Source organism: Carcharodon carcharias, chromosome X (assembly GCF_017639515.1).
Source record: "Carcharodon carcharias isolate sCarCar2 chromosome X, sCarCar2.pri, whole genome shotgun sequence".
Taxonomy (NCBI): domain Eukaryota; kingdom Metazoa; phylum Chordata; class Chondrichthyes; order Lamniformes; family Lamnidae; genus Carcharodon; species Carcharodon carcharias.
Genome location: NC_054507.1, coordinates 14,667,917 through 14,695,365, shown reverse-complemented (window position 1 = coordinate 14,695,365; position 27,449 = coordinate 14,667,917).

Below are 27,449 nucleotides of genomic sequence, written 5' to 3'. Positions count from 1 at the left end.
CTGTCAAAACTCCTGTCACACTCTCTCGATCACACTCTCTGTCACACTCCCTGTCATGCTTTCTCGATCACACTTTCTGTCACACCCCCTATCACAAACGCTCGATCACCCCCTCTGTCACACTACCTGTCAAACTCCCTCGATCACACTCTCTGTCACACCCCCTGTCACACTCTCTCGATCACACTCTCTGTCACACCCCCGTCATGCAGTCTCGATCACACTATCTGTCACACCCCCTGTCACGCACTCTCAATCACTATCTCTGTCACACACTCGTCAATCTCTCTCGATCACACTCTGTGTCACACCCCCGTCATGCACTCTCAATCACACTCTCTGTCAAACCCTCGTCGCACTCTCTCGATCACATTCTATGTCACACTCCCTGTCACACTCTCTCTCACACTCTCTGTCACACTCCCTGTCATACTATATCGATCACACTCTCTGTCACACTCCCTGTCACAGTCTCTCGATCACACTCTCTGTCACACCCCCTATCACACTCTCTCGATCACACACTCTGTCACGCCCCCTATCACACTCTCTCGATCACACTTTCAGTCACACTCCCTGTCACGCTCTCTCGATCACATTCTCTGTCACACCCCCATCACACTCTCTCGATCACATTGTCAGTCACACCCCGTGTCACATTCACTCGATCACACTCTCTGTCACACCCCCTGTCACATTCACTCGATCACACTCTCTGTCACACCCCCTGTCACACTCTCTCAATCACATTCTCTGTCACTCTCCCTGTCACGAACTCTCAATCACACTCTCTGTCACACTCCCGGTCACACTCTCTTTATCACACTCTATGTCACATCATCGTCACGCCCCCATCACACTCTCTGTCACACTCCCTGTCACACTCACTCGATCACACTCTCTGTCACACCCCCTGTCACGCACTCTCAATCAGACGCTCTGTCACACTCCCTGTCACACTCTCTCGATCACACTCTCCGTCACACCCTCGTCAAACTCTCTCGATCACAATCTCTGTCCCACCCCCTATCATACTCTCTCGATCACACTCTCTGTCACACTCTCTGTCACACTCTCTCGATCACACTCTCTGTCGCAATCCCTGTTGCGCTCTCTCTCTCGCACTCTCTGTCACTCTCCATGTCACACTCTCTCGATCACACTCTCTCTCACACTCCCTGTCACACTCTCTCGATCACACTCTCTGTCACACCCCCTATCACACTCTCTCGATCACACTCTCTGTCACACCCCCTGTCACACTCTCTCGATCACACTCTCTGTCACACCCCCATCACACTCGCTCGATGACACTCTCTGTCGCACTCCCTGTCACGCTCTCTCGATCACACTCTCTGTCACACCCCCTATCACAAACGCTTGATCACACTCTCTGTCACACCCCCTATCACACTCGCTCGATCACACTCTCTTTCACACCTCCTATCACACTCTCTCTCTCACACACTCTGTCACACTCCATGTCACACTCTTTCGATCACAATCTCTGTCAAAACTCCGGTCGCACTTTCTTGATCACACTCTCTGTCACACCCCATTTCACGCTCTCTCAATCACACTCTCCGTCACAGTCCCTGCCACACTCCCTCGATCACACTCTCTGTCACACCACCTTTCACACTCTCTCAATCACCCTCTCTGTCACACTCCCTGTCAAGCTCTCTCGATCACACTCTCTGTCACACTCCCTGTCACACTCTCTCGATCACACTCTCTGTCACACTCCCTGTCACGCTCTCTTGATCACACTTTCTGTCACACTCCCTGTCACACTCTCTCAATCACACTCTCTGTCACACTCCCTGTCACACTCTCTCGATCACACTCTCTGTCACACCCCCTGTCACAATCTCTCGATAATGCTCTCTGTCACGTCTCCTGTCACACTCTCTCGATCACGTTCTCTGTAACACTCCCTGTCACACTCTCTCGATCACACTCTCTGTGACACCCCCATCACACTCTCTCGATCACACACTCTGTCACACCCGCTATCACACTCTTGAACACAATTTCTGTCACACTCTCTGTCACGCTCTCTCGATCAGAATCTCTGTCACACCCCCTATCACACTCTCTCGATCACACGCTCTGTCACACTCCCTGTCACACTCTCTCGATCACAATCTCTGTCACAACCCCTATCACACTCTCTCGATCACACTCTCGGTCACACCCCCTGTCACAATCTCTCGATCACACTCTCTGTCACACCCCCTGTCACACTCTCTCGATCATACTCTCTGTCATACCCGCGTCATTCCCTCGATCACACTCTCTGTCACAATCCCTGTCACACTCTCTTTATCACACTCTATGTCACATCCTCGTCACGCCCCCTATCACACTCTCTGTCACACTCCCGTCACACTCTATTGATCACACTCTGTCACTCTCCCTGTCATGCACTCTCGATCAGACTCTCTCTCACACCCTCGTCACACTCTCTCGATCACACTTCTTGTCAAACCCTCGTCACACTCTCTCGATCTCGCTCTGTGTCACACCCCCGTCACGCTCTCTCAGTCACACTCTCTGTCACACCCTCCTCACACTCTCTCGATCACATTCTCTGTCACACTCCCTGTCACGCTCTCAGAATCACACTCTCTGTCACACCCCATATCATACTCTCTCGATCACACACTCTGTCACAGCCCCTGTCACACTCTCTACTACACTTCCTCAATCAAACGCTCTGTCACACCGCCTGTCACGCTCTTTCGATCACATTCTCTGTCACACTCCCGTCACAATCTCTCGATCACGCTTTCTGTCACGTCTCCTGTCACACTATCTCGATCACACTCTCTGTCACACTCCCTGTCACGCTCTCTCGATCACACTCTCTGTCACACTCTCTGTCACACTCCCTGTTATGCCCTCTCGATCACACTCTCTGTCACATCCCCTATCACAAACCCTCGATCACATTCTCTGTCACACCCCCTGTCACACTCTCTCGATCACACTCTCTGTCACATCTCCTGGCACACTCTCTCGATCACACTCTCTGTCACACCCCCTATCAAAATCTCTTGATCACACACTCTGTCACACCCCCTATGACACTCTCTCGATCACACTCTCTGTCACACCCCCTATCACACTCGCTTGATCACACTCTCTGTCACACCTTCTATCACACTCTCTCTCTCACATTGTCTGTCACACTCCATGTCACACTCTCTCGATCACACTCTCTGTCACACCCCCTGTCACACTCTCTCGATCACACTCTCTGTCACACCCCCTATCAAAATCTCTTGATCACACTCTCTGTCACACCCCATATCACACTCTCTCGATCACACACTCTGTCTCACCCCCATCACAATCTCTCGATCACACTTTCAGTCACAATCTCTGTCACACCCCCATCACACTCGCATGATCACACTCTCTTTGACACTCCCTGTCACGCCCTCTCGATCACACTCTCGCCCCCCCCCCATCACAAATGCTCGATCACACTCTCTGTCACACCCCCTATCACACTCGCTCGATCACACTCTCTGTCACACCTCCTATCACACTCTCTCTCTCACACTCTCTTTCACACTCCAAGTCACACTCTTTCGATCTCAATCTCTGTCAAAACTCCTGTCGCACTTTCTTGATCACACTCTCTGTCAAACCCCATTTCATGCTCTCTCAGTCACACGCTCCATCACACTTCCTGTCACACTCTCTCAATCACACTCTCTGTCACACAACCTGTCACACTCTCTCAATCACACTCTCTGTCACACTCCCTGTCACACTCTCTCGATCACACTCTCTGTCACACTCCCTGTCACACTCTCTCGATCACACTCTCAGTCACACCCCATGTCAAGCACTCTCAATCACACTCTCTGTCACACCCTCCTCACACTCTCTCGATCACATTCTCTGTCACACTCCCTGTCACGCTCTCACAATCACACTCTCTGTCACACCCCATATCATACTCTCTCGATCACACACTCTGTCGCAGCCCCTGTCACACTCTCTGTTACACTTCCTGTCACTACCTCTCAATCACACGCTCTGTCACGCCGCCTGTCACGGTCTTTCGATCACATTCTCTGTCACACTCCCTGTCACACTCTCTCGATCACACTCTCTGTCACAGTCCCTGTCACACTCTTTCGATCACATTCTCTGTCACACTCCCTGGCACACTCACTCTCCCACACTTCTGTCAAACTCCGTGTCATACTATCTCGATCAGACTCTCTGTCACACTCCCTGTCACACTCTCTCAATCACAATCTGTCACAGCCCCGTCACAATCTCTCGATCACACTCTCTGTCACACTCCCTGTCACACTCTCTCAATCACACACTCTGTCACACCCGCTATCACACTCTCTTGATCACGCGTTCTGTCACACTCTCTGTCACGCTCTCTCGATCACAATCTTTGTCACACCCCCTATCACACTCTCTCGATCACACTCTCTGTCACACTCCCTGTCATGCTCTCTCGATCACACGCTCTGTCACAGTCCCTGTCACACTCTCTCGATCACACTCTCTGTCACACTCCCTGTTACGCTCTCTCTATCACACTCTCTGTCACACTCCATGTCACACTCTCTCGATCACACTCTCTCTCACACTCCCTGTCACACTCTCTCGATCACACTCTCTGTCACACCCCCTATCACACTCCCTCGATCACACTCTCTGTCACACCCCCTATCACACTCTCTCGATCACACACTCTGTCACACACCCTATCACAATCTCTCGATCACACTTTATGTCACACTCTCTGTCACGCTTTCTCGATTACACTCTCTGTCACACCCCCATCACACTCACTCGATGACACTCTCTGTCACACCCCCTATCACACTCGCTCGATCACACTCTCTGTCACACCCCCTATCACACTCGCTCGATCACACTCTCTGTCACACCTCCTAACTCACTCTCTCTCTCACACACTCTGTCAAACTCCATGTCACACTCTTTCGATCACAATCTCTGTCAAAACTCCTGTCGCACTTTCTTGATCACACTCTCTGTCACTCCCCATTTCACGCTCTCTCAATCACACTCTCCTTCACACTCCCTGTCACACTCCCTCGATCACAATCTCTGTCACACCACCTTTCACACTGTCTCAATCACACTCTCTGTCACACTCCCTGTCAAGCTCTCTCGATCACACTCTCCTTCACACTCCCTGTCACGCTCCCTCGATCACAATCTCTGTCACACCACCTTTCACACTCTCTCAATCACACTCTCTGTCACACTCCCTGTCACACTCTCTCGATCACACTCTCTGTCACACTCCCTGTCATGCTCTCTTGATCACACTCTCTGTCACATTCCCTGTCACACTCTCTCGATCACATTCTCTGTCACACCCCCTGTCACACTCTCTCGATCACACTCTCTGTCACACTCCCTGTCATGCTCTCTTGATCACACTCTCTGTCACATTCCCTGTCACACTCTCTCGATCACATTCTCTGTCACACCCCCTGTCACACTCTCTCGATCACATTCTCTGTCACACTCCCTGTCACGCTCTCTCGATCACATTCTCGGTCACACCCCCTGTCACAATCTCGCGATCACGTTATCGGTCACACCCCCATCACAATCTCTCGATCACACTCTCTGTCAAAACTTCTGTCGCACTTTCTTGATCACACTCTCTGTCACACCTCCCCCGTCACACTCTCTCAATCACACTCTCTGTCACACTCCCTGTCACACTCTCTCGATCACACTCTCTGTCACACTCCCTGTCATGCTCTCTTGATCACACTCTCTGTCACATTCCCTGTCACACTCTCTCGATCACATTCTCTGTCACACCCCCTGTCACACTCTCTCGATCACACTCTCTGTCACACTCCCTGTCATGCTCTCTTGATCACACTCTCTGTCACATTCCCTGTCACACTCTCTCGATCACATTCTCTGTCACACCCCCTGTCACACTCTCTGTCACACCCCCTGTCACACTCTCTCGATCATACTCTCTGTCACACCCCCTGTCACGAACTCTCAATCACACTCTCTGTCACACTCCCTGTCACACTTTCTCGATCACACTCTGTCACTCTCCCTGTCACGCACTCTCAATCAGACTCTCTGTCACACTCCCTGTCACACTCTCTCGATCACACTCTCTGTCACACTCCCTGTCACACTCTCTCGATCACACTCTCTGTCACACCCCATGTCAAGCACTCTCAATCACACTCTCTGTCACACCCTCCTCACACTGTCTCGATCACATTCTCTGTCACACTCCCTGTCACGCTCTCACAATCACACTCTCTGTCACACCCCATATCATACTCTCTCGATCACACACTCTGTCACAGCCCCTGTCACACTCTCTGTTACAATTCCTGTCACCACCTCTCAATCACACGCTCTGTCACGCCGCCTGTCACGCTCTTTCGATCACATTCTCTGTCACACTCCCTGTCACACTCTCTCGATCACACTCTCTGTCACAGTCCCTGTCACACTCTTTCGATCACATTCTCTGTCACACTCCCTATCACACTCTCTCGATCACACACTCTGTCACAAACCCTATCACAATCTCTCGATCATACTTTATGTCAAACTCTCTGTCACGCTCTCTCGATCACACTCTCTGTCAAACCCCCATCACACTCGCTCGATGACACTCTCTGTCACACTCCCTCTCATGCTCTCTCGATCACACTCTCTGTCACACCCCCTATCACAAACGCTCGATCACACTCTCTGTCACACCCCATATCACACTCGCTCGATCACAGTCTCTGTCACACCTCCTATCACACTCTCTCTCTCACACTCTGTCACACTCCATGTCACACTCTCTCGATCACAATCTCTGTCAAAAATCCTGTCGCAATTTCTTGATCACACTCTCTGTCACACCCCATTTCACGCTCTCTCAATCACACTCTCCGTCACAGTCTCTGTCACACTCCCTGTCACACTCTCGATCATACTCTCTGTCACACTCCCTGTCAAACTCTCTCGATCACACTCTCTGTCACACCCCCTATCACGCTGTCTCGATCACTCTCTCTTTCACACTCCCTGTCACTCTCTCTCGATCACATTCTCTGTCACACCCCCTGTCACGCTCCCTCGATCATTCTATCTGTCACACTCCCTGTCATGTTCTCTCGATCACACTCTCTGTCACTCTCTCTCGATCACACTCTCCCTCACACTCCCTGTCACACTCTCTGATCACACTCTGTCACACCTCCTGTCACAATCTCTCGATCACATTCTCTGTCACACTCTCTCGATCACACTGTCTGTCACACTCCCTGTCACGCTCTCTTGATCACACTCTCTGTCACATTCCCGGTCACACTCTGTCGATCACATTCTATGTCACACCCCCTGTCACGCTCTCTCGATCACATTCTCTGTCACACTCTCTCGATCACATCTCTGTCACACTCCCTGTCACACTCTCTTGATCACACTCTCTGTCACACCCCCCCATCACGCTCTCTCGATCACATTATCGGTCACACCCCCTGTCACAATCTCTCGATCACACTCTCTGCCACACTCCCTGTCACGCTCTCTCGATCACACTCTCTGTCACACTCCCTGTCACACTCTCTCGATCACACTCTCTGTCACACCTCCCCCGTCACACGCTCTCGATCACACTCTCTGTCACACTCCCTGTCACACTCTCTCGATCACACTCTCGGTCAAACTCCCTGTCACGCTCTCTCGATCACACTCTCTGTCACACCCCCTGTCATACTCCCTCGATCACACTCTCTGTCACACCCCCTGTCACACTCTCTCGATCATACTCTCTGTCACACCCCCTGTCACGAACTCTCAATCACACTCTCTGTCACACTCCCTGTCACACTTTCTCGATCACACTCTGTCACTCTCCCTGTCACGCACTCTCAATCAGACTCATGTCACACTCCCTGTCACACTCTCTCGATCACACTCTCTGTCACACTCCCTGTCACACTCTCTCGATCACACACTCTGTCACACCCCATGTCAAGCACTCTCAATCACACTCTCTGTCACACCCTCCTCACACTCTCTCGATCACATTCTCTGTCACACTCCCTGTCACGCTCTCACAATCACACTCTCTGTCACACCCCATATCATACTCTCTCGATCACACACTCTGTCACTGCCCCTGTCACACTCTCTGTTACAATTCCTGTCACCACCTCTCAATCACACGCTCTGTCACGCCGCCTGTCACGCTCTTTCGATCACATTCTCTGTCACACTCCCTGTCACACTCTCTCGATCACACTCTCTGTCACAGTCCCTGTCACACTCTTTCGATCACATTCTCTGTCATACTCCCTATCACACTCTCTCGATCACACACTCTGTCACAAACCCTATCACAATCTCTCGATCATACTTTATGTCAAACTCTCTGTCACGCTCTCTCGATCACACTCTCTGTCAAACCCCCATCACACTCGCTCGATGACACTCTCTGTCACACTCCCTCTCACGCTCTCTCGATCACACTCTCTGTCACACCCCCTATCACAAATGCTCGATCACACTCTCTGTCACACCCCATATCACACTCTCTCGATCACACTCTCTGTCACACTCCCTGTTACGCTCTCTCTCTCACACTCTCTGTCACACTCCATGTCACACTCTCTCGATCACACTCTCTCTCACACTCCCTGTCACACTCTCTCGATCACACTCTCTGTCACACCCCCTATCACACTCCCTCGATCACACTCTCTGTCACACCCCCTGTCACACTCTCTCGATCACACACTCTGTCACACACCCTATCACAATCTCTCGATCACACTTTATGTCACACTCTCTGTCACGCTTTCTCGATTACACTCTCTGTCACACCCCCATCACACTCACTCGATGACACTCTCTGTCACACCCCCTATCACAAACGCTCGATCACACTCTCTGTCACACCCCCTATCACACTCGCTCGATCACACTCTCTGTCACACCTCCTAACTCACTCTCTCTCTCACACACTCTGTCAAACTCCATGTCACACTCTTTCGATCACAATCTCTGTCAAAACTCCTGTCGCACTTTCTTGATCACACTCTCTGTCACTCCCCATTTCACGCTCTCTCAATCACACTCTCCTTCACACTCCCTGTCACACTCCCTCGATCACAATCTCTGTCACACCACCTTTCACACTGTCTCAATCACACTCTCTGTCACACTCCCTGTCAAGCTCTCTCGATCACACTCTCCTTCACACTCCCTGTCACGCTCCCTCGATCACAATCTCTGTCACACCACCTTTCACACTCTCTCAATCACACTCTCTGTCACACTCCCTGTCACACTCTCTCGATCACACTCTCTGTCACACTCCCTGTCATGCTCTCTTGATCACACTCTCTGTCACATTCCCTGTCACACTCTCTCGATCACATTCTCTGTCACACCCCCTGTCACACTCTCTCGATCACACTCTCTGTCACACTCCCTGTCATGCTCTCTCGATCACACTCTCTGTCACATTCCCTGTCACACTCTCTCGATCACATTCTCTGTCACACCCCCTGTCACACTCTCTCGATCACATTCTCTGTCACACTCCCTGTCACGCTCTCTCGATCACATTCTCGGTCACACCCCCTGTCACAATCTCGCGATCACGTTATCGGTCACACCCCCTGTCACAATCTCTCGATCACACTCTCTGTCAAAACTTCTGTCGCACTTTCTTGATCACACTCTCTGTCACACCTCCCCCGTCACACTCTCTCAATCACACTCTCTGTCACACTCCCTGTCACACTCTCTCGATCACACTCTCTGTCACACTCCCTGTCATGCTCTCTTGATCACACTCTCTGTCACATTCCCTGTCACACTCTCTCGATCACACTCTCTGTCACACCCCCTGTCACACTCTCTCGATCACACTCTCTGTCACACTCCCTGTCATGCTCTCTTGATCACACTCTCTGTCACATTCCCTGTCACACTCTCTCGATCACATTCTCTGTCACACCCCCTGTCACACTCTCTGTCACACCCCCTGTCACACTCTCTCGATCATACTCTCTGTCACACCCCCTGTCACGAACTCTCAATCACACTCTCTGTCACACTCCCTGTCACACTTTCTCGATCACACTCTGTCACTCTCCCTGTCACGCACTCTCAATCAGCCTCTCTGTCACACTCCCTGTCACACTCTCTCGATCACACTCTCTGTCACACTCCCTGTCACACTCTCTCGATCACACTCTCTGTCACACCCCATGTCAAGCACTCTCAATCACACTCTCTGTCACACCCTCCTCACACTGTCTCGATCACATTCTCTGTCACACTCCCTGTCACGCTCTCACAATCACACTCTCTGTCACACCCCATATCATACTCTCTCGATCACACACTCTGTCACAGCCCCTGTCACACTCTCTGTTACAATTCCTGTCACCACCTCTCAATCACACGCTCTGTCACGCCGCCTGTCACGCTCTTTCGATCACATTCTCTGTCACACTCCCTGTCACACTCTCTCGATCACACCCTCTGTCACACCCCCTATCACACTCTCTCGATCACATTCTCTGTCACACCCCCTATCACACTCTCTCGATCACACACTCTGTCACAAACCCTATCACAATCTCTCGATCATACTTTATGTCAAACTCTCTGTCACGCTCTCTCGATCACACTCTCTGTCAAACCCCCATCACACTCGCTCGATGACACTCTCTGTCACACTCCCTCTCATGCTCTCTCGATCACACTCTCTGTCACACCCCCTATCACAAACGCTCAATCACACTCTCTGTCACACCCCATATCACACTCGCTCGATCACAGTCTCTGTCACACCTCCTATCACACTCTCTCTCTCACACTCTGTCACACTCCATGTCACACTCTCTCGATCACAATCTCTGTCAAAAATCCTGTCGCAATTTCTTGATCACACTCTCTGTCACACCCCATTTCACGCTCTCTCAATCACACTCTCCGTCACAGTCTCTGTCACACTCCCTGTCACACTCTCGATCATACTCTCTGTCACACTCCCTGTCAAACTCTCTCGATCACACTCTCTGTCACACCCCCTATCACGCTGTCTCGATCACTCTCTCTTTCACACTCCCTGTCACTCTCTCTCGATCACATTCTCTGTCACACCCCCTGTCACGCTCCCTCGATCATTCTATCTGTCACACTCCCTGTCATGTTCTCTCGATCACACTCTCTGTCACTCTCTCTCGATCACACTCTCCCTCACACTCCCTGTCACACTCTCTGATCACACTCTGTCACACCTCCTGTCACAATCTCTCGATCACATTCTCTGTCACAATCTCTCGATCACACTCTCTGTCACACTCCCTGTCACGCTCTCTTGATCACACTCTCTGTCACATTCCCGGTCACACTCTGTCGATCACATTCTATGTCACACCCCCTGTCACGCTCTCTCGATCACATTCTCTGTCACACTCTCTCGATCACATCTCTGTCACACTCCCTGTCACACTCTCTTGATCACACTCTCTGTCACACCCCCCCATCACGCTCTCTCGATCACATTATCGGTCACACCCCCTGTCACAATCTCTCGATCACACTCTCTGCCACACTCCCTGTCACGCTCTCTCGATCACACTCTCTGTCACACTCCCTGTCACACTCTCTCGATCACACTCTCTGTCACACCTCCCCCGTCACACGCTCTCGATCACACTCTCTGTCACACTCCCTGTCACACTCTCTCGATCACACTCTCGGTCAAACTCCCTGTCACGCTCTCTCGATCACACTCTCTGTCACACCCCCTGTCATACTCCCTCGATCACACTCTCTGTCACACCCCCTGTCACACTCTCTCGATCATACTCTCTGTCACACCCCCTGTCACGAACTCTCAATCACACTCTCTGTCACACTCCCTGTCACACTTTCTCGATCACACTCTGTCACTCTCCCTGTCACGCACTCTCAATCAGACTCTCTGTCACACTCCCTGTCACACTCTCTCGATCACACTCTCTGTCACACTCCCTGTCACACTCTCTCGATCACACACTCTGTCACACCCCATGTCAAGCACTCTCAATCACACTCTCTGTCACACCCTCCTCACACTCTCTCGATCACATTCTCTGTCACACTCCCTGTCACGCTCTCACAATCACACTCTCTGTCACACCCCATATCATACTCTCTCGATCACACACTCTGTCACTGCCCCTGTCACACTCTCTGTTACAATTCCTGTCACCACCTCTCAATCACACGCTCTGTCACGCCGCCTGTCACGCTCTTTCGATCACATTCTCTGTCACACTCCCTGTCACACTCTCTCGATCACACTCTCTGTCACAGTCCCTGTCACACTCTTTCGATCACATTCTCTGTCATACTCCCTATCACACTCTCTCGATCACACACTCTGTCACAAACCCTATCACAATCTCTCGATCATACTTTATGTCAAACTCTCTGTCACGCTCTCTCGATCACACTCTCTGTCAAACCCCCATCACACTCGCTCGATGACACTCTCTGTCACACTCCCTCTCACGCTCTCTCGATCACACTCTCTGTCACACCCCCTATCACAAATGCTCGATCACACTCTCTGTCACACCCCATATCACACTCGCTCGATCACACTCTCTGTCACACCTCCTATCACACTCTCTCTCTCACACTCTGTCACACTCCATGTCACACTCTCTCGATCACACTCTCTGTCACACTCCCTGTCACACTCTCTCGATCATACTCTCTGTCACACTCCCTGTCAAAATCTCTCGATCACACCCTCTGTCACACCCCCTATCACACTCTCTCGATCACATTCTCTGTCACACCCCCTATCACACTCTCTCGATCACACACTCTGTCACAAACCCTATCACAATCTCTCGATCACACTTTATGTCAAACTCTCTGTCACGCTCTCTCGATCACACTCTCTGTCAAACCCCCATCACACTCGCTCGATGACACTCTCTGTCACACTCCCTCTCACGCTCTCTCGATCACACTCTCTGTCACACCCCCTATCACAAACGCTCGATCACACTCTCTGTCACACCCCATATCACACTCGCTCGATCACAGTCTCTGTCACACCTCCTATCACACTCTCTCTCTCGCACTCTGTCACACTCCATGTCACACTCTCTCGATCACAATCTCTGTCAAAAATCCTGTCGCAATTTCTTGATCACACTCTCTGTCACACCCCATTTCACGCTCTCTCAATCACACTCTCCGTCACAGTCTCTGTCACACTCCCTCGATCACACTCTCTGTCACACCACCTGTCACACTCTCTCGATCACACTCTCTGTCACACTCCCTGTCACACTCTCGATCATACTCTCTGTCACACTCCCTGTCAAACTCTCTCGATCACACTCTCTGTCACACCCCCTATCACGCTGTCTCGATCACTCTCTCTTTCACACACCCTGTCACTCTCTCTCGATCACATTCTCTGTCACACCCCCTGTCACGCTCCCTCGATCATTCTATCTGTCACACTCCCTGTCATGTTCTCTCGATCACACTCTCCCTCACACTCCCTGTCACACTCTCTGATCACACTCTGTCACACCTCCTGTCACACTCTCTCGATCACATTCTCTGTCACACCCCCTGTCACACTCTCTCGATCACACTCTCTGTCACACTCCCTGTCACGCTCTCTTGATCACACTCTCTGTCACATTCCCTGTCACACTCTGTCGATCACATTCTCTGTCACACCCCCTGTCACACTCTCTCGATCACATTCTCTGTCACACTCTCTCGATCACATCTCTGTCACACTCCCTGTCACACTCTCTTGATCACACTCTCTGTCACATCCCCCCATCACGCTCTCTCGATCACATTATCGGTCACACCCCCTGTCACAATCTCTCGATCACACTCTCTGTCACACCTCCCCCGTCACACACTCTCGATCACACTCTCTGTCACACTCCCTGTCACACTCTCTCGATCGCACTCTCGGTCAAACTCCCTGTCACGCTCTCTCGATCACACTCTCTGTCACACCCCCTGTCATACTCCCTCGATCACACTCTCTGTCACACCCCCTGTCACACTCTCTCGATCATACTCTCTGTCACACCCCCTGTCACGAACTCTCAATCACACTCTCTGTCACACTCCCTGTCACACTTTCTCGATCACACTCTGTCACTCTCCCTGTCACGCACTCTCAATCAGACTCTCTGTCACACTCCCTGTCACACTCTCTCGATCACACTCTCTGTCACACTCCCTGTCACACTCTCTCGATCACACCCTCTGTCACACCCCCTATCACACTCTCTCGATCACATTCTCTGTCACACCCCCTATCACACTCTCTCGATCACACACTCTGTCACAAACCCTATCACAATCTCTCGATCACACTTTACGTCAAACTCTCTGTCACGCTCTCTCGATCACACTCTCTGTCAAACCCCCATCACACTCGCTCGATGACACTCTCTGTCACACTCCCTCTCACGCTCTCTCGATCACACTCTCTGTCACACCCCCTATCACAAACGCTCGATCACACTCTCTGTCACACCCCATATCACACTCGCTCGATCACACTCTCTGTCACACCTCCTATCACGCTCTCTCTCTCACACTCTGTCACACTCCATGTCACACTCTCTCGATCACAATCTCTGTCAAAAATCCTGTCGCAATTTCTTGATCACACTCTCTGTCACACCCCATTTCACGCTCTCTCAATCACACTCTCCGTCACAGTCTCTGTCACACTCCCTCGATCACACTCTCTGTCACACCACCTGTCACACTCTCTCGATCACACTCTCTGTCACACTCCCTGTCACACTCTCGATCATACTCTCTGTCACACTCCCTGTCAAACTCTCTCGATCACACTCTCTGTCACACCCCCTATCACGCTGTCTCGATCACTCTCTCTTTCACACACCCTGTCACTCTCTCTCGATCACATTCTCTGTCACACCCCCTGTCACGCTCCCTCGATCATTCTGTCTGTCACACTCCCTGTCATGTTCTCTCGATCACACTCTCCCTCACACTCCCTGTCACACTCTCTGATCACACTCTGTCACACCTCCTGTCACACTCTCTCGATCACATTCTCTGTCACACCCCCTGTCACACTCTCTCGATCACACTCTCTGTCACACTCCCTGTCACGCTCTCTTGATCACACTCTCTGTCACATTCCCTGTCACACTCTGTCGATCACATTCTCTGTCACACCCCCTGTCACACTCTCTCGATCACATTCTCTGTCACACTCTCTCGATCACATCTCTGTCACACTCCCTGTCACACTCTCTTGATCACACTGTCTGTCACACCCCCCCATCACGCTCTCTCGATCACATTATCGGTCACACCCCCTGTCACAATCTCTCGATCACACTCTCTGTCACACCTCCCCCGTCACACACTCTCGATCACACTCTCTGTCACACTCCCTGTCACACTCTCTCGATCGCACTCTCGGTCAAACTCCCTGTCACGCTCTCTCGATCACACTCTCTGTCACACCCCCTGTCATACTCCCTCGATCACACTCTCTGTCACACCCCCTGTCACACTCTCTCGATCATACTCTCTGTCACACCCCCTGTCACGAACTCTCAATCACACTCTCTGTCACACTCCCTGTCACACTTTCTCGATCACACTCTGTCACTCTCCCTGTCACGCACTCTCAATCAGACTCTCTGTCACACTCCCTGTCACACTCTCTCGATCACACTCTCTGTCACACTCCCTGTCACACTCTCTCGATCACACACTCTGTCACACCCCATGTCAAGCACTCTCAATCACACTCTCTGTCACACCCTCCTCACACTCTCTCGATCACATTCTCTGTCACTCTCCCTGTCACGCTCTCACAATCACACTCTCTGTCACACCCCATATCATACTCTCTCGATCACACACTCTGTCACTGCCCCTGTCACACTCTCTGTTACAATTCCTGTCACCACCTCTCAATCACACGCTCTGTCACGCCGCCTGTCACGTTCTTTCGATCAAATTCTCTGTCACACTCCCTGTCACACTCTCTCGATCACACTCTCTGTCACAGTCCCTGTCACACTCTTTCGATCACATTCTCTGTCACACTCCCTATCACACTCTCTCGATCACACACTCTGTCACAAACCCTATCACAATCTCTCGATCATACTTTATGTCAAACTCTCTGTCACGCTCTCTCGATCACACTCTCTGTCAAACCCCCATCACACTCGCTCGATGACACTCTCTGTCACACTCCCTCTCACGCTCTCTCGATCACACTCTCCGTCACACCCCCTATCACAAATGCTCAATCACACTCTCTGTCACACCCCATATCACACTCGCTAGATCACACTCTCTGTCACACCTCCTATCACACTCTCCCTCTCACACTCTGTCACACTCCATGTCACACTCTCTCGATCACACTCTCTGTCACACTCCCTGTCACACTCTCTCGATCATACTCTCTGTCACAGTCCCTGTCAAAATCTCTCGATCACACCCTCTGTCACACCCCCTATCACACTCTCTCGATCACATTCTCTGTCACACCCCCTATCACACTCTCTCGATCACACACTCTGTCACAAACCCTATCACAATCTCTCGATCACACTTTATGTCAAACTCTCTGTCACGCTCTCTCGATCACACTCTCTGTCAAACCCCCATCACACTCGCTCGATGACACTCTCTGTCACACTCCCTCTCACGCTCTCTCGATCACACTCTCTGTCACACCCCCTATCACAAACGCTCGATCACACTCTCTGTCACACCCCATATCACACTCGCTCGATCACACTCTCTGTCACACCTCCTATCACACTCTCTCTCTCACACTCTGTCACACTCCATGTCACACTCTCTCGATCACAATCTCTGTCAAAAATCCTGTCGCAATTTCTTGATCACACTCTCTGTCACACCCCATTTCACGCTCTCTCAATCACACTCTCCGTCACAGTCTCTGTCACACTCCCTCGATCACACTCTCTGTCACACCACCTGTCACACTCTCTCGATCACACTCTCTGTCACACTCCCTGTCACACTCTCGATCATACTCTCTGTCACACTCCCTGTCAAACTCTCTCGATCACACTCTCTGTCACACCCCCTATCACGCTGTCTCGATCACTCTCTCTTTCACACTCCCTGTCACTCTCTCTCGATCACATTCTCTGTCACACCCCCTGTCACGCTCCCTCGATCACTCTATCTGTCACACTCCCTGTCATGTTCTCTCGATCACACTCTCTGTCACTCTCTCTCGATCACACTCTCCCTCACACTCCCTGTCACACTCTCTGATCACACTCTGTCACACCTCCTGTCACACTCTCTCGATCACATTCTCTGTCACACCCCCTGTCACACTCTCTCGATCACACTCTCTGTCACACTCCCTGTCACGCTCTCTTGATCACACTCTCTGTCACATTCCCTGTCACACTCTGTCGATCACATTCTCTGTCACACCCCCTGTCACACTCTCTCGATCACATTCTCTGTCACACTCTCTCGATCACATCTCTGTCACACTCCCTGTCACACTCTCTTGATCACACTCTCTGTCACACCCCCCCATCACGCTCTCTCGATCACATTATCGGTCACACCCCCTGTCACAATCTCTCGATCACACTCTCTGTCAAACCCCCATCACACTCGCTCGATGACACTCTCTGTCACACTCCCTCTCACGCTCTCTCGATCACACTCTCTGTCACACCCCCTATCACAAACGCTCGATCACACTCTCTGTCACACCCCATATCACACTCGCTCGATCACACTCTCTGTCACACCTCCTATCACACTCTCTCTCTCACACTCTGTCACACTCCATGTCACACTCTCTCGATCACAATCTCTGTCAAAAATCCTGTCGCAATTTCTTGATCACACTCTCTGTCACACCCCATTTCACGCTCTCTCAATCACACTCTCCGTCACAGTCTCTGTCACACTCCCTCGATCACACTCTCTGTCACACCACCTGTCACACTCTCTCGATCACACTCTCTGTCACACTCCCTGTCACACTCTCGATCATACTCTCTGTCACACTCCCTGTCAAACTCTCTCGATCACACTCTCTGTCACACCCCCTATCACGCTGTCTCGATCACTCTCTCTTTCACACACCCTGTCACTCTCTCTCGATCACACTCTCCCTCACACTCCCTGTCACACTCTCTGATCACACTCTGTCACACCTCCTGTCACACTCTCTCGATCACATTCTCTGTCACACCCCCTGTCACACTCTCTCGATCACACTCTCTGTCACACTCCCTGTCACGCTCTCTTGATCACACTCTCTGTCACATTCCCTGTCACACTCTGTCGATCACATTCTCTGTCACACCCCCTGTCACACTCTCTCGATCACATTCTCTGTCACACTCTCTCGATCACATCTCTGTCACACTCCCTGTCACACTCTCTTGATCACACTCTCTGTCACACCCCCCCATCACGCTCTCTCGATCACATTATCGGTCACACCCCCTGTCACAATCTCTCGATCACACTCTCTGTCACACTCCCTGTCACACTCTCTCGATCACACTCTCTGTCACACTCCCTGTCACACTCTCTCGATCACACTCTCTGTCACACTCCCTGTCACGCTCTCTTGATCACACTCTCTGTCACACCCCCCCATCACGCTCTCTCGATCACATTATCGGTCACACCCCCTGTCACAATCTCTCGATCACACTCTCTGTCACACCCCCTATCACACTCGCTCGATCACACTCTCTTTCACACCTCCTATCACACTCTCTCTCACACACACTCTGTCACACTCCATGTCACACTCTTTCGATCACAATCTCTGTCAAAACTCCGGTCGCACTTTCTTGATCACACTCTCTGTCACACCCCATTTCACGCTCTCTCAATCACACTCTCCGTCACACTCCCTGCCACACTCCCTCGATCACACTCTCTGTCGCACCACCTTTCACACTCTCTCAATCACCCTCTCTGTCACACTCCCTGTCAAGCTCTCTCGATCACACTCTCTGTCACACTCCCTGTCACACTCTCTCGATCACACTCTCTGTCACACTCCCTGTCACGCTCTCTTGATCACACTTTCTGTCACACTCCCTGTCACACTCTCTCAATCACACTCTCTGTCACACTCCCTGTCACACTCTCTCGATCACACTCTCTGTCACACCCCCTGTCACAATCTCTCGATCACGCTCTCTGTCACGTCTCCTGTCACACTCTCTCGATCACGTTCTCTGTCACACTCCCTGTCACACTCTCTCGATCACACTCTCTGTGACACCCCCATCACACTCTCTCGATCACACACTCTGTCACACCCGCTATCACACTCTTGAACACAATTTCTGTCACACTCTCTGTCACGCTCTCTCGATCAGAATCTCTGTCACACCCCCTATCACACTCTCTCGATCACACGCTCTGTCACACTCCCTGTCACACTCTCTCGATCACAATCTCTGTCACAACCCCTATCACACTCTCTCGATCACACTCTCGGTCAAACTCCCTGTCACGCTCTCTCGATCACACTCTCTGTCACACCCCCTGTCATACTCCCTCAATCACACTCTCTGTCACACCCCCTGTCACAATCTCTCGATCACACTCTCTGTCACACCCCCTGTCACACTCTCTCGATCATACTCTCTGTCATACCCGCGTCATTCCCTCGATCACACTCTCTGTCACAATCCCTGTCACACTCTCTTTATCACACTCTATGTCACATCCTCGTCACGCCCCCTATCACACTCTCTGTCACACTCCCGTCACACTCTCTTGATCACACTCTGTCACTCTCCCTGTCATGCACTCTCGATCAGACTCTCTCTCACACCCTCGTCACACTCTCTCGATCACACTTCTTGTCAAACCCTCGTCACACTCTCTCGATCTCGCTCTGTGTCACACCCCCGTCACGCTCTCTCAGTCACACTCTCTGTCACACCCTCCTCACACTCTCTCGATCACATTCTCTGTCACACTCCCTGTCACGCTCTCAGAATCACACTCTCTGTCACACCCCATATCATACTCTCTCGATCACACACTCTGTCACAGCCCCTGTCACACTCTCTACTACACTTCCTCAATCAAACGCTCTGTCACACCGCCTGTCACGCTCTTTCGATCACATTCTCTGTCACACTCCCGTCACAATCTCTCGATCACGCTTTCTGTCACGTCTCCTGTCACACTATCTCGATCACACTCTCTGTCACACTCCCTGTCACGCTCTCTCGATCACACTCTCTGTCACACTCTCTGTCACACTCCCTGTTATGCCCTCTCGATCACACTCTCTGTCACATCCCCTATCACAAACCCTCGATCACATTCTCTGTCACACCCCCTGTCACACTCTCTCGATCACACTCTCTGTCACATCTCCTGTCACACTCTCTCGATCACACTCTCTGTCACACCCCCTATCAAAATCTCTTGATCACACACTCTGTCACACCCCCTATGACACTCTCTCGATCACACTCTCTGTCACACCCCCTATCACACTCGCTTGATCACACTCTCTGTCACACCTTCTATCACACTCTCTCTCTCACATTGTCTGTCACACTCCATGTCACACTCTCTCGATCACACTCTCTGTCACACCCCCTGTCACACTCTCTCGATCACACTCTCTGTCACACCCCCTATCAAAATCTCTTGATCACACTCTCTGTCACACCCCATATCACACTCTCTCGATCACACACTCTGTCTCACCCCCATCACAATCTCTCGATCACACTTTCAGTCACAATCTCTGTCACACCCCCATCACACTCGCACGATCACACTCTCTTTGACACTCCCTGTCACGCCCTCTTGATCACACTCTCGCCCCCCCCCCCATCACAAATGCTCGATCACACTCTCTGTCACACCCCCTATCACACTCGCTCGATCACACTCTCTGTCACACCTCCTATCACACTCTCTCTCTCTCACACTCTCTTTCACACTCCAAGTCACACTCTTTCGATCTCAATCTCTGTCAAAACTCCTGTCGCACTTTCTTGATCACACTCTCTGTCAAACCCCATTTCATGCTCTCTCAGTCACACGCTCCATCGCACTTCCTGTCACACTCTCTCAATCACACTCTCTGTCACACAACCTGTCACACTCTCTCAATCACACTCTCTGTCACACTCCCTGTCACACTCTCTCGATCACACTCTCTGTCACACTCCCTGTCACACTCTCTCGATCACACTCTCAGTCACACCCCATGTCAAGCACTCTCAATCACACTCTCTGTCACACCCTCCTCACACTCTCTCGATCACATTCTCTGTCACACTCCCTGTCACGCTCTCACAATCACACTCTCTGTCACACCCCATATCATACTCTCTCGATCACACACTCTGTCGCAGCCCCTGTCACACTCTCTGTTACACTTCCTGTCACTACCTCTCAATCACACGCTCTGTCACGCCGCCTGTCACGGTCTTTCGATCACATTCTCTGTCACACTCCCTGTCACACTCTCTCGATCACACTCTCTGTCACAGTCCCTGTCACACTCTTTCGATCACATTCTCTGTCACACTCCCTGGCACACTCACTCTCCCACACTTCTGTCAAACTCCGTGTCATACTATCTCGATCAGACTCTCTGTCACACTCCCTGTCACACTCTCTCAATCACAATCTGTCACAGCCCCGTCACAATCTCTCGATCACACTCTCTGTCACACCCCCTATCAAAATCTCTTGATCACACACTCTGTCACACCCCCTATGACACTCTCTCGATCACACTCTCTGTCACACCCCCTATCACACTCGCTTGATCACACTCTCTGTCACACCTTCTATCACACTCTCTCTCTCACATTGTCTGTCACACTCCATGTCACACTCTCTCGATCACACTCTCTGTCACACCCCCTGTCACACTCTCTCGATCACACTCTCTGTCACACCCCCTATCAAAATCTCTTGATCACACTCTCTGTCACACCCCATATCACACTCTCTCGATCACACACTCTGTCTCACCCCCATCACAATCTCTCGATCACACTTTCAGTCACAATCTCTGTCACACCCCCATCACACTCGCACGATCACACTCTCTTTGACACTCCCTGTCACGCCCTCTTGATCACACTCTCGCCCCCCCCCCATCACAAATGCTCGATCACACTCTCTGTCACACCCCCTATCACACTCGCTCGATCACACTCTCTGTCACACCTCCTATCACACTCTCTCTCTCTCACACTCTCTTTCACACTCCAAGTCACACTCTTTCGATCTCAATCTCTGTCAAAACTCCTGTCGCACTTTCTTGATCACACTCTCTGTCAAACCCCATTTCATGCTCTCTCAGTCACACGCTCCATCGCACTTCCTGTCACACTCTCTCAATCACACTCTCTGTCACACAACCTGTCACACTCTCTCAATCACACTCTCTGTCACACTCCCTGTCACACTCTCTCGATCACACTCTCTGTCACACTCCCTGTCACACTCTCTCGATCACACTCTCAGTCACACCCCATGTCAAGCACTCTCAATCACACTCTCTGTCACACCCTCCTCACACTCTCTCGATCACATTCTCTGTCACACTCCCTGTCACGCTCTCACAATCACACTCTCTGTCACACCCCATATCATACTCTCTCGATCACACACTCTGTCGCAGCCCCTGTCACACTCTCTGTTACACTTCCTGTCACTACCTCTCAATCACACGCTCTGTCACGCCGCCTGTCACGGTCTTTCGATCACATTCTCTGTCACACTCCCTGTCACACTCTCTCGATCACACTCTCTGTCACAGTCCCTGTCACACTCTTTCGATCACATTCTCTGTCACACTCCCTGGCACACTCACTCTCCCACACTTCTGTCAAACTCCGTGTCATACTATCTCGATCAGACTCTCTGTCACACTCCCTGTCACACTCTCTCAATCACAATCTGTCACAGCCCCGTCACAATCTCTCGATCACACTCTCTGTCACACTCCCTGTCACACTCTCTCAATCACACACTCTGTCACACCCGCTATCACACTCTCTTGATCACGCGTTCTGTCACACTCTCTGTCACGCTCTCTCGATCACAATCTTTGTCACACCCCCTATCACACTCTCTCGATCACACTCTCTGTCACACTCCCTGTCATGCTCTCTCGATCACACGCTCTGTCACATTCCCTGTCACACTCTCTCGATCACACTCTCTGTCACACTCCCTGTTACGCTCTCTCTCTCACACTCTCTGTCACACTCCATGTCACACTCTCTCGATCACACTCTCTCTCACACTCCCTGTCACACTCTCTCGATCACACTCTCTGTCACACCCCCTATCACACTCCCTCGATCACACTCTCTGTCACACCCCCTATCACACTCTCTCGATCACACACTCTGTCACACACCCTATCACAATCTCTCGATCACACTTTATGTCACACTCTCTGTCACGCTTTCTCGATTACACTCTCTGTCACACCCCCATCACACTCACTCGATGACACTCTCTGTCACACCCCCTATCACAAACGCTCGATCACACTCTCTGTCACACCCCCTATCACACTTGCTCGATCACACTCTCTGTCACACCTCCTAACTCACTCTCTCTCTCACACACTCTGTCAAACTCCATGTCACACTCTTTCGATCACAATCTCTGTCAAAACTCCTGTCGCACTTTCTTGATCACACTCTCTGTCACTCCCCATTTCACGCTCTCTCAATCACACTCTCCTTCACACTCCCTGTCACACTCCCTCGATCACAATCTCTGTCACACCACCTTTCACACTGTCTCAATCACACTCTCTGTCACACTCCCTGTCAAGCTCTCTCGATCACACTCTCCTTCACACTCCCTGTCACGCTCCCTCGATCACAATCTCTGTCACACCACCTTTCACACTCTCTCAATCACACTCTCTGTCACACTCCCTGTTACACTCTCTCGATCACACTCTCTGTCACACTCCCTGTCATGCTCTCTTGATCACACTCTCTGTCACATTCCCTGTCACACTCTCTCGATCACATTCTCTGTCACACCCCCTGTCACACTCTCTCGATCACACTCTCTGTCACACTCCCTGTCATGCTCTCTTGATCACACTCTCTGTCACATTCCCTGTCACACTCTCTCGATCACATTCTCTGTCACACCCCCTGTCACACTCTCTCGATCACATTCTCTGTCACACTCCCTGTCACGCTCTCTCGATCACATTCTCGGTCACACCCCCTGTCACAATCTCGCGATCACGTTATCGGTCACACCCCCTGTCACAATCTCTCGATCACACTCTCTGTCAAAACTTCTGTCGCACTTTCTTGATCACACTCTCTGTCACACCTCCCCCGTCACACTCTCTCAATCACACTCTCTGTCACACTCCCTGTCACACTCTCTCGATCACACTCTCTGTCACACTCCCTGTCATGCTGTCTTGATCACACTCTCTGTCACATTCCCTGTCACACTCTCTCGATCACATTCTCTGTCACACCCCCTGTCACACTCTCTCGATCACACTCTCTGTCACACTCCCTGTCATGCTCTCTTGATCACACTCTCTGTCACATTCCCTGTCACACTCTCTCGATCACATTCTCTGTCACACCCCCTGTCACACTCTCTGTCACACCCCCTGTCACACTCTCTCGATCATACTCTCTGTCACACCCCCTGTCACGAACTCTCAATCACACTCTCTGTCACACTCCCTGTCACACTTTCTCGATCACACTCTGTCACTCTCCCTGTCACGCACTCTCAATCAGACTCTCTGTCACACTCCCTGTCACACTCTCTCGATCACACTCTCTGTCACACTCCCTGTCACACTCTCTCGATCACACTCTCTGTCACACCCCATGTCAAGCACTCTCAATCACACTCTCTGTCACACCCTCCTCACACTGTCTCGATCACATTCTCTGTCACACTCCCTGTCACGCTCTCACAATCACACTCTCTGTCACACCCCATATCATACTCTCTCGATCACACACTCTGTCACAGCCCCTGTCACACTCTCTGTTACAATTCCTGTCACCTCCTCTCAATCACACGCTCTGTCACGCCGCCTGTCACGCTCTTTCGATCACATTCTCTGTCACACTCCCTGTCACACTCTCTCGATCACACTCTCTGTCACAGTCCCTGTCACACTCTTTCGATCACATTCTCTGTCACACTCCCTATCACACTCTCTCGATCACACACTCTGTCACAAACCCTATCACAATCTCTCGATCATACTTTATGTCAAACTCTCTGTCACGCTCTCTCGATCACACTCTCTGTCAAACCCCCATCACACTCGCTCGATGACACTCTCTGTCACACTCCCTCTCATGCTCTCTCGATCACACTCTCTGTCACACCCCCTATCACAAACGCTCGATCACACTCTCTGTCACACCCCATATCACACTCGCTCGATCACAGTCTCTGTCACACCTCCTATCACACTCTCTCTCTCACACTCTGTCACACTCCATGTCACACTCTCTCGATCACAATCTCTGTCAAAAATCCTGTCGCAATTTCTTGATCACACTCTCTGTCACACCCCATTTCACGCTCTCTCAATCACACTCTCCGTCACAGTCTCTGTCACACTCCCTCGATCACACTCTCTGTCACACCACCTGTCACACTCTCTCAATCACACTCTCTGGCACACTCCCTGTCACACTCTCGATCATACTCTCTGTCACACTCCCTGTCAAACTCTCTCGATCACACTCTCTGTCACACCCCCTATCACGCTGTCTCGATCACTCTCTCTTTCACACTCCCTGTCACTCTCTCTCGATCACATTCTCTGTCACACCCCCTGTCACGCTCCCTCGATCATTCTATCTGTCACACTCCCTGTCATGTTCTCTCGATCACACTCTCTGTCACTCTCTCTCGATCACACTCTCCCTCACACTCCCTGTCACACTCTCTGATCACACTCTGTCACACCTCCTGTCACACTCTCTCGATCACATTCTCTGTCACACTCTCTCGATCACACTCTCTGTCACACTCCCTGTCACGCTCTCTTGATCACACTCTCTGTCACATTCCCTGTCACACTCTGTCGATCACATTCTCTGTCACACCCCCTGTCACGCTCTCTCGATCACATTCTCTGTCACACTCTCTCGATCACATCTCTGTCACACTCCCTGTCACACTCTCTTGATCACACTCTCTGTCACACCCCCCCATCACGCTCTCTCGATCACATTATCGGTCACACCCCCTGTCACAATCTCTCGATCACACTCTCTGTCACACTCCCTGTCACGCTCTCTCGATCACACTCTCTGTCACACTCCCTGTCACACTCTCTCGATCACACTCTCTGTCACACCTCCCCCGTCACAAGCTCTCGATCACACTCTCTGTCACACTCCCTGTCACACTCTCTCGATCACACTCTCGGTCATACTCCCTGTCACGCTCTCTCGATCACACTCTCTGTCACACCCCCTGTCATACTCCCTCGATCACACTCTCTGTCACACCCCCTGTCACACTCTCTCGATCATACTCTCTGTCACACCCCCTGTCACGAACTCTCAATCACACTCTCTGTCACACTCCCTGTCACACTTTCTCGATCACACTCTGTCACTCTCCCTGTCACGCACTCTCAATCAGACTCTCTGTCACACTCCCTGTCACACTCTCTCGATCACACTCTCTGTCACACTCCCTGTCACACTCTCTCGATCACACACTCTGTCACACCCCATGTCAAGCACTCTCAATCACACTCTCTGTCACACCCTCCTCACACTCTCTCGATCACATTCTCTGTCACACTCCCTGTCACGCTCTCACAATCACACTCTCTGTCACACCCCATATCATACTCTCTCGATCACACACTCTGTCACTGCCCCTGTCACACTCTCTGTTACAATTCCTGTCACCACCTCTCAATCACACGCTCTGTCACGCCGCCTGTCACGCTCTTTCGATCACATTCTCTGTCACACTCCCTGTCACACTCTCTCGATCACACTCTCTGTCACAGTCCCTGTCACACTCTTTCGATCACATTCTCTGTCATACTCCCTATCACACTCTCTCGATCACACACTCTGTCACAAACCCTATCACAATCTCTCGATCATACTTTATGTCAAACTCTCTGTCACGCTCTCTCGATCACACTCTCTGTCAAACCCCCATCACACTCGCTCGATGACACTCTCTGTCACACTCCCTCTCACGCTCTCTCGATCACACTCTCTGTCACACCCCCTATCACAAATGCTCGATCACACTCTCTGTCACACCCCATATCACACTCGCTCGATCACACTCTCTGTCACACCTCCTATCAC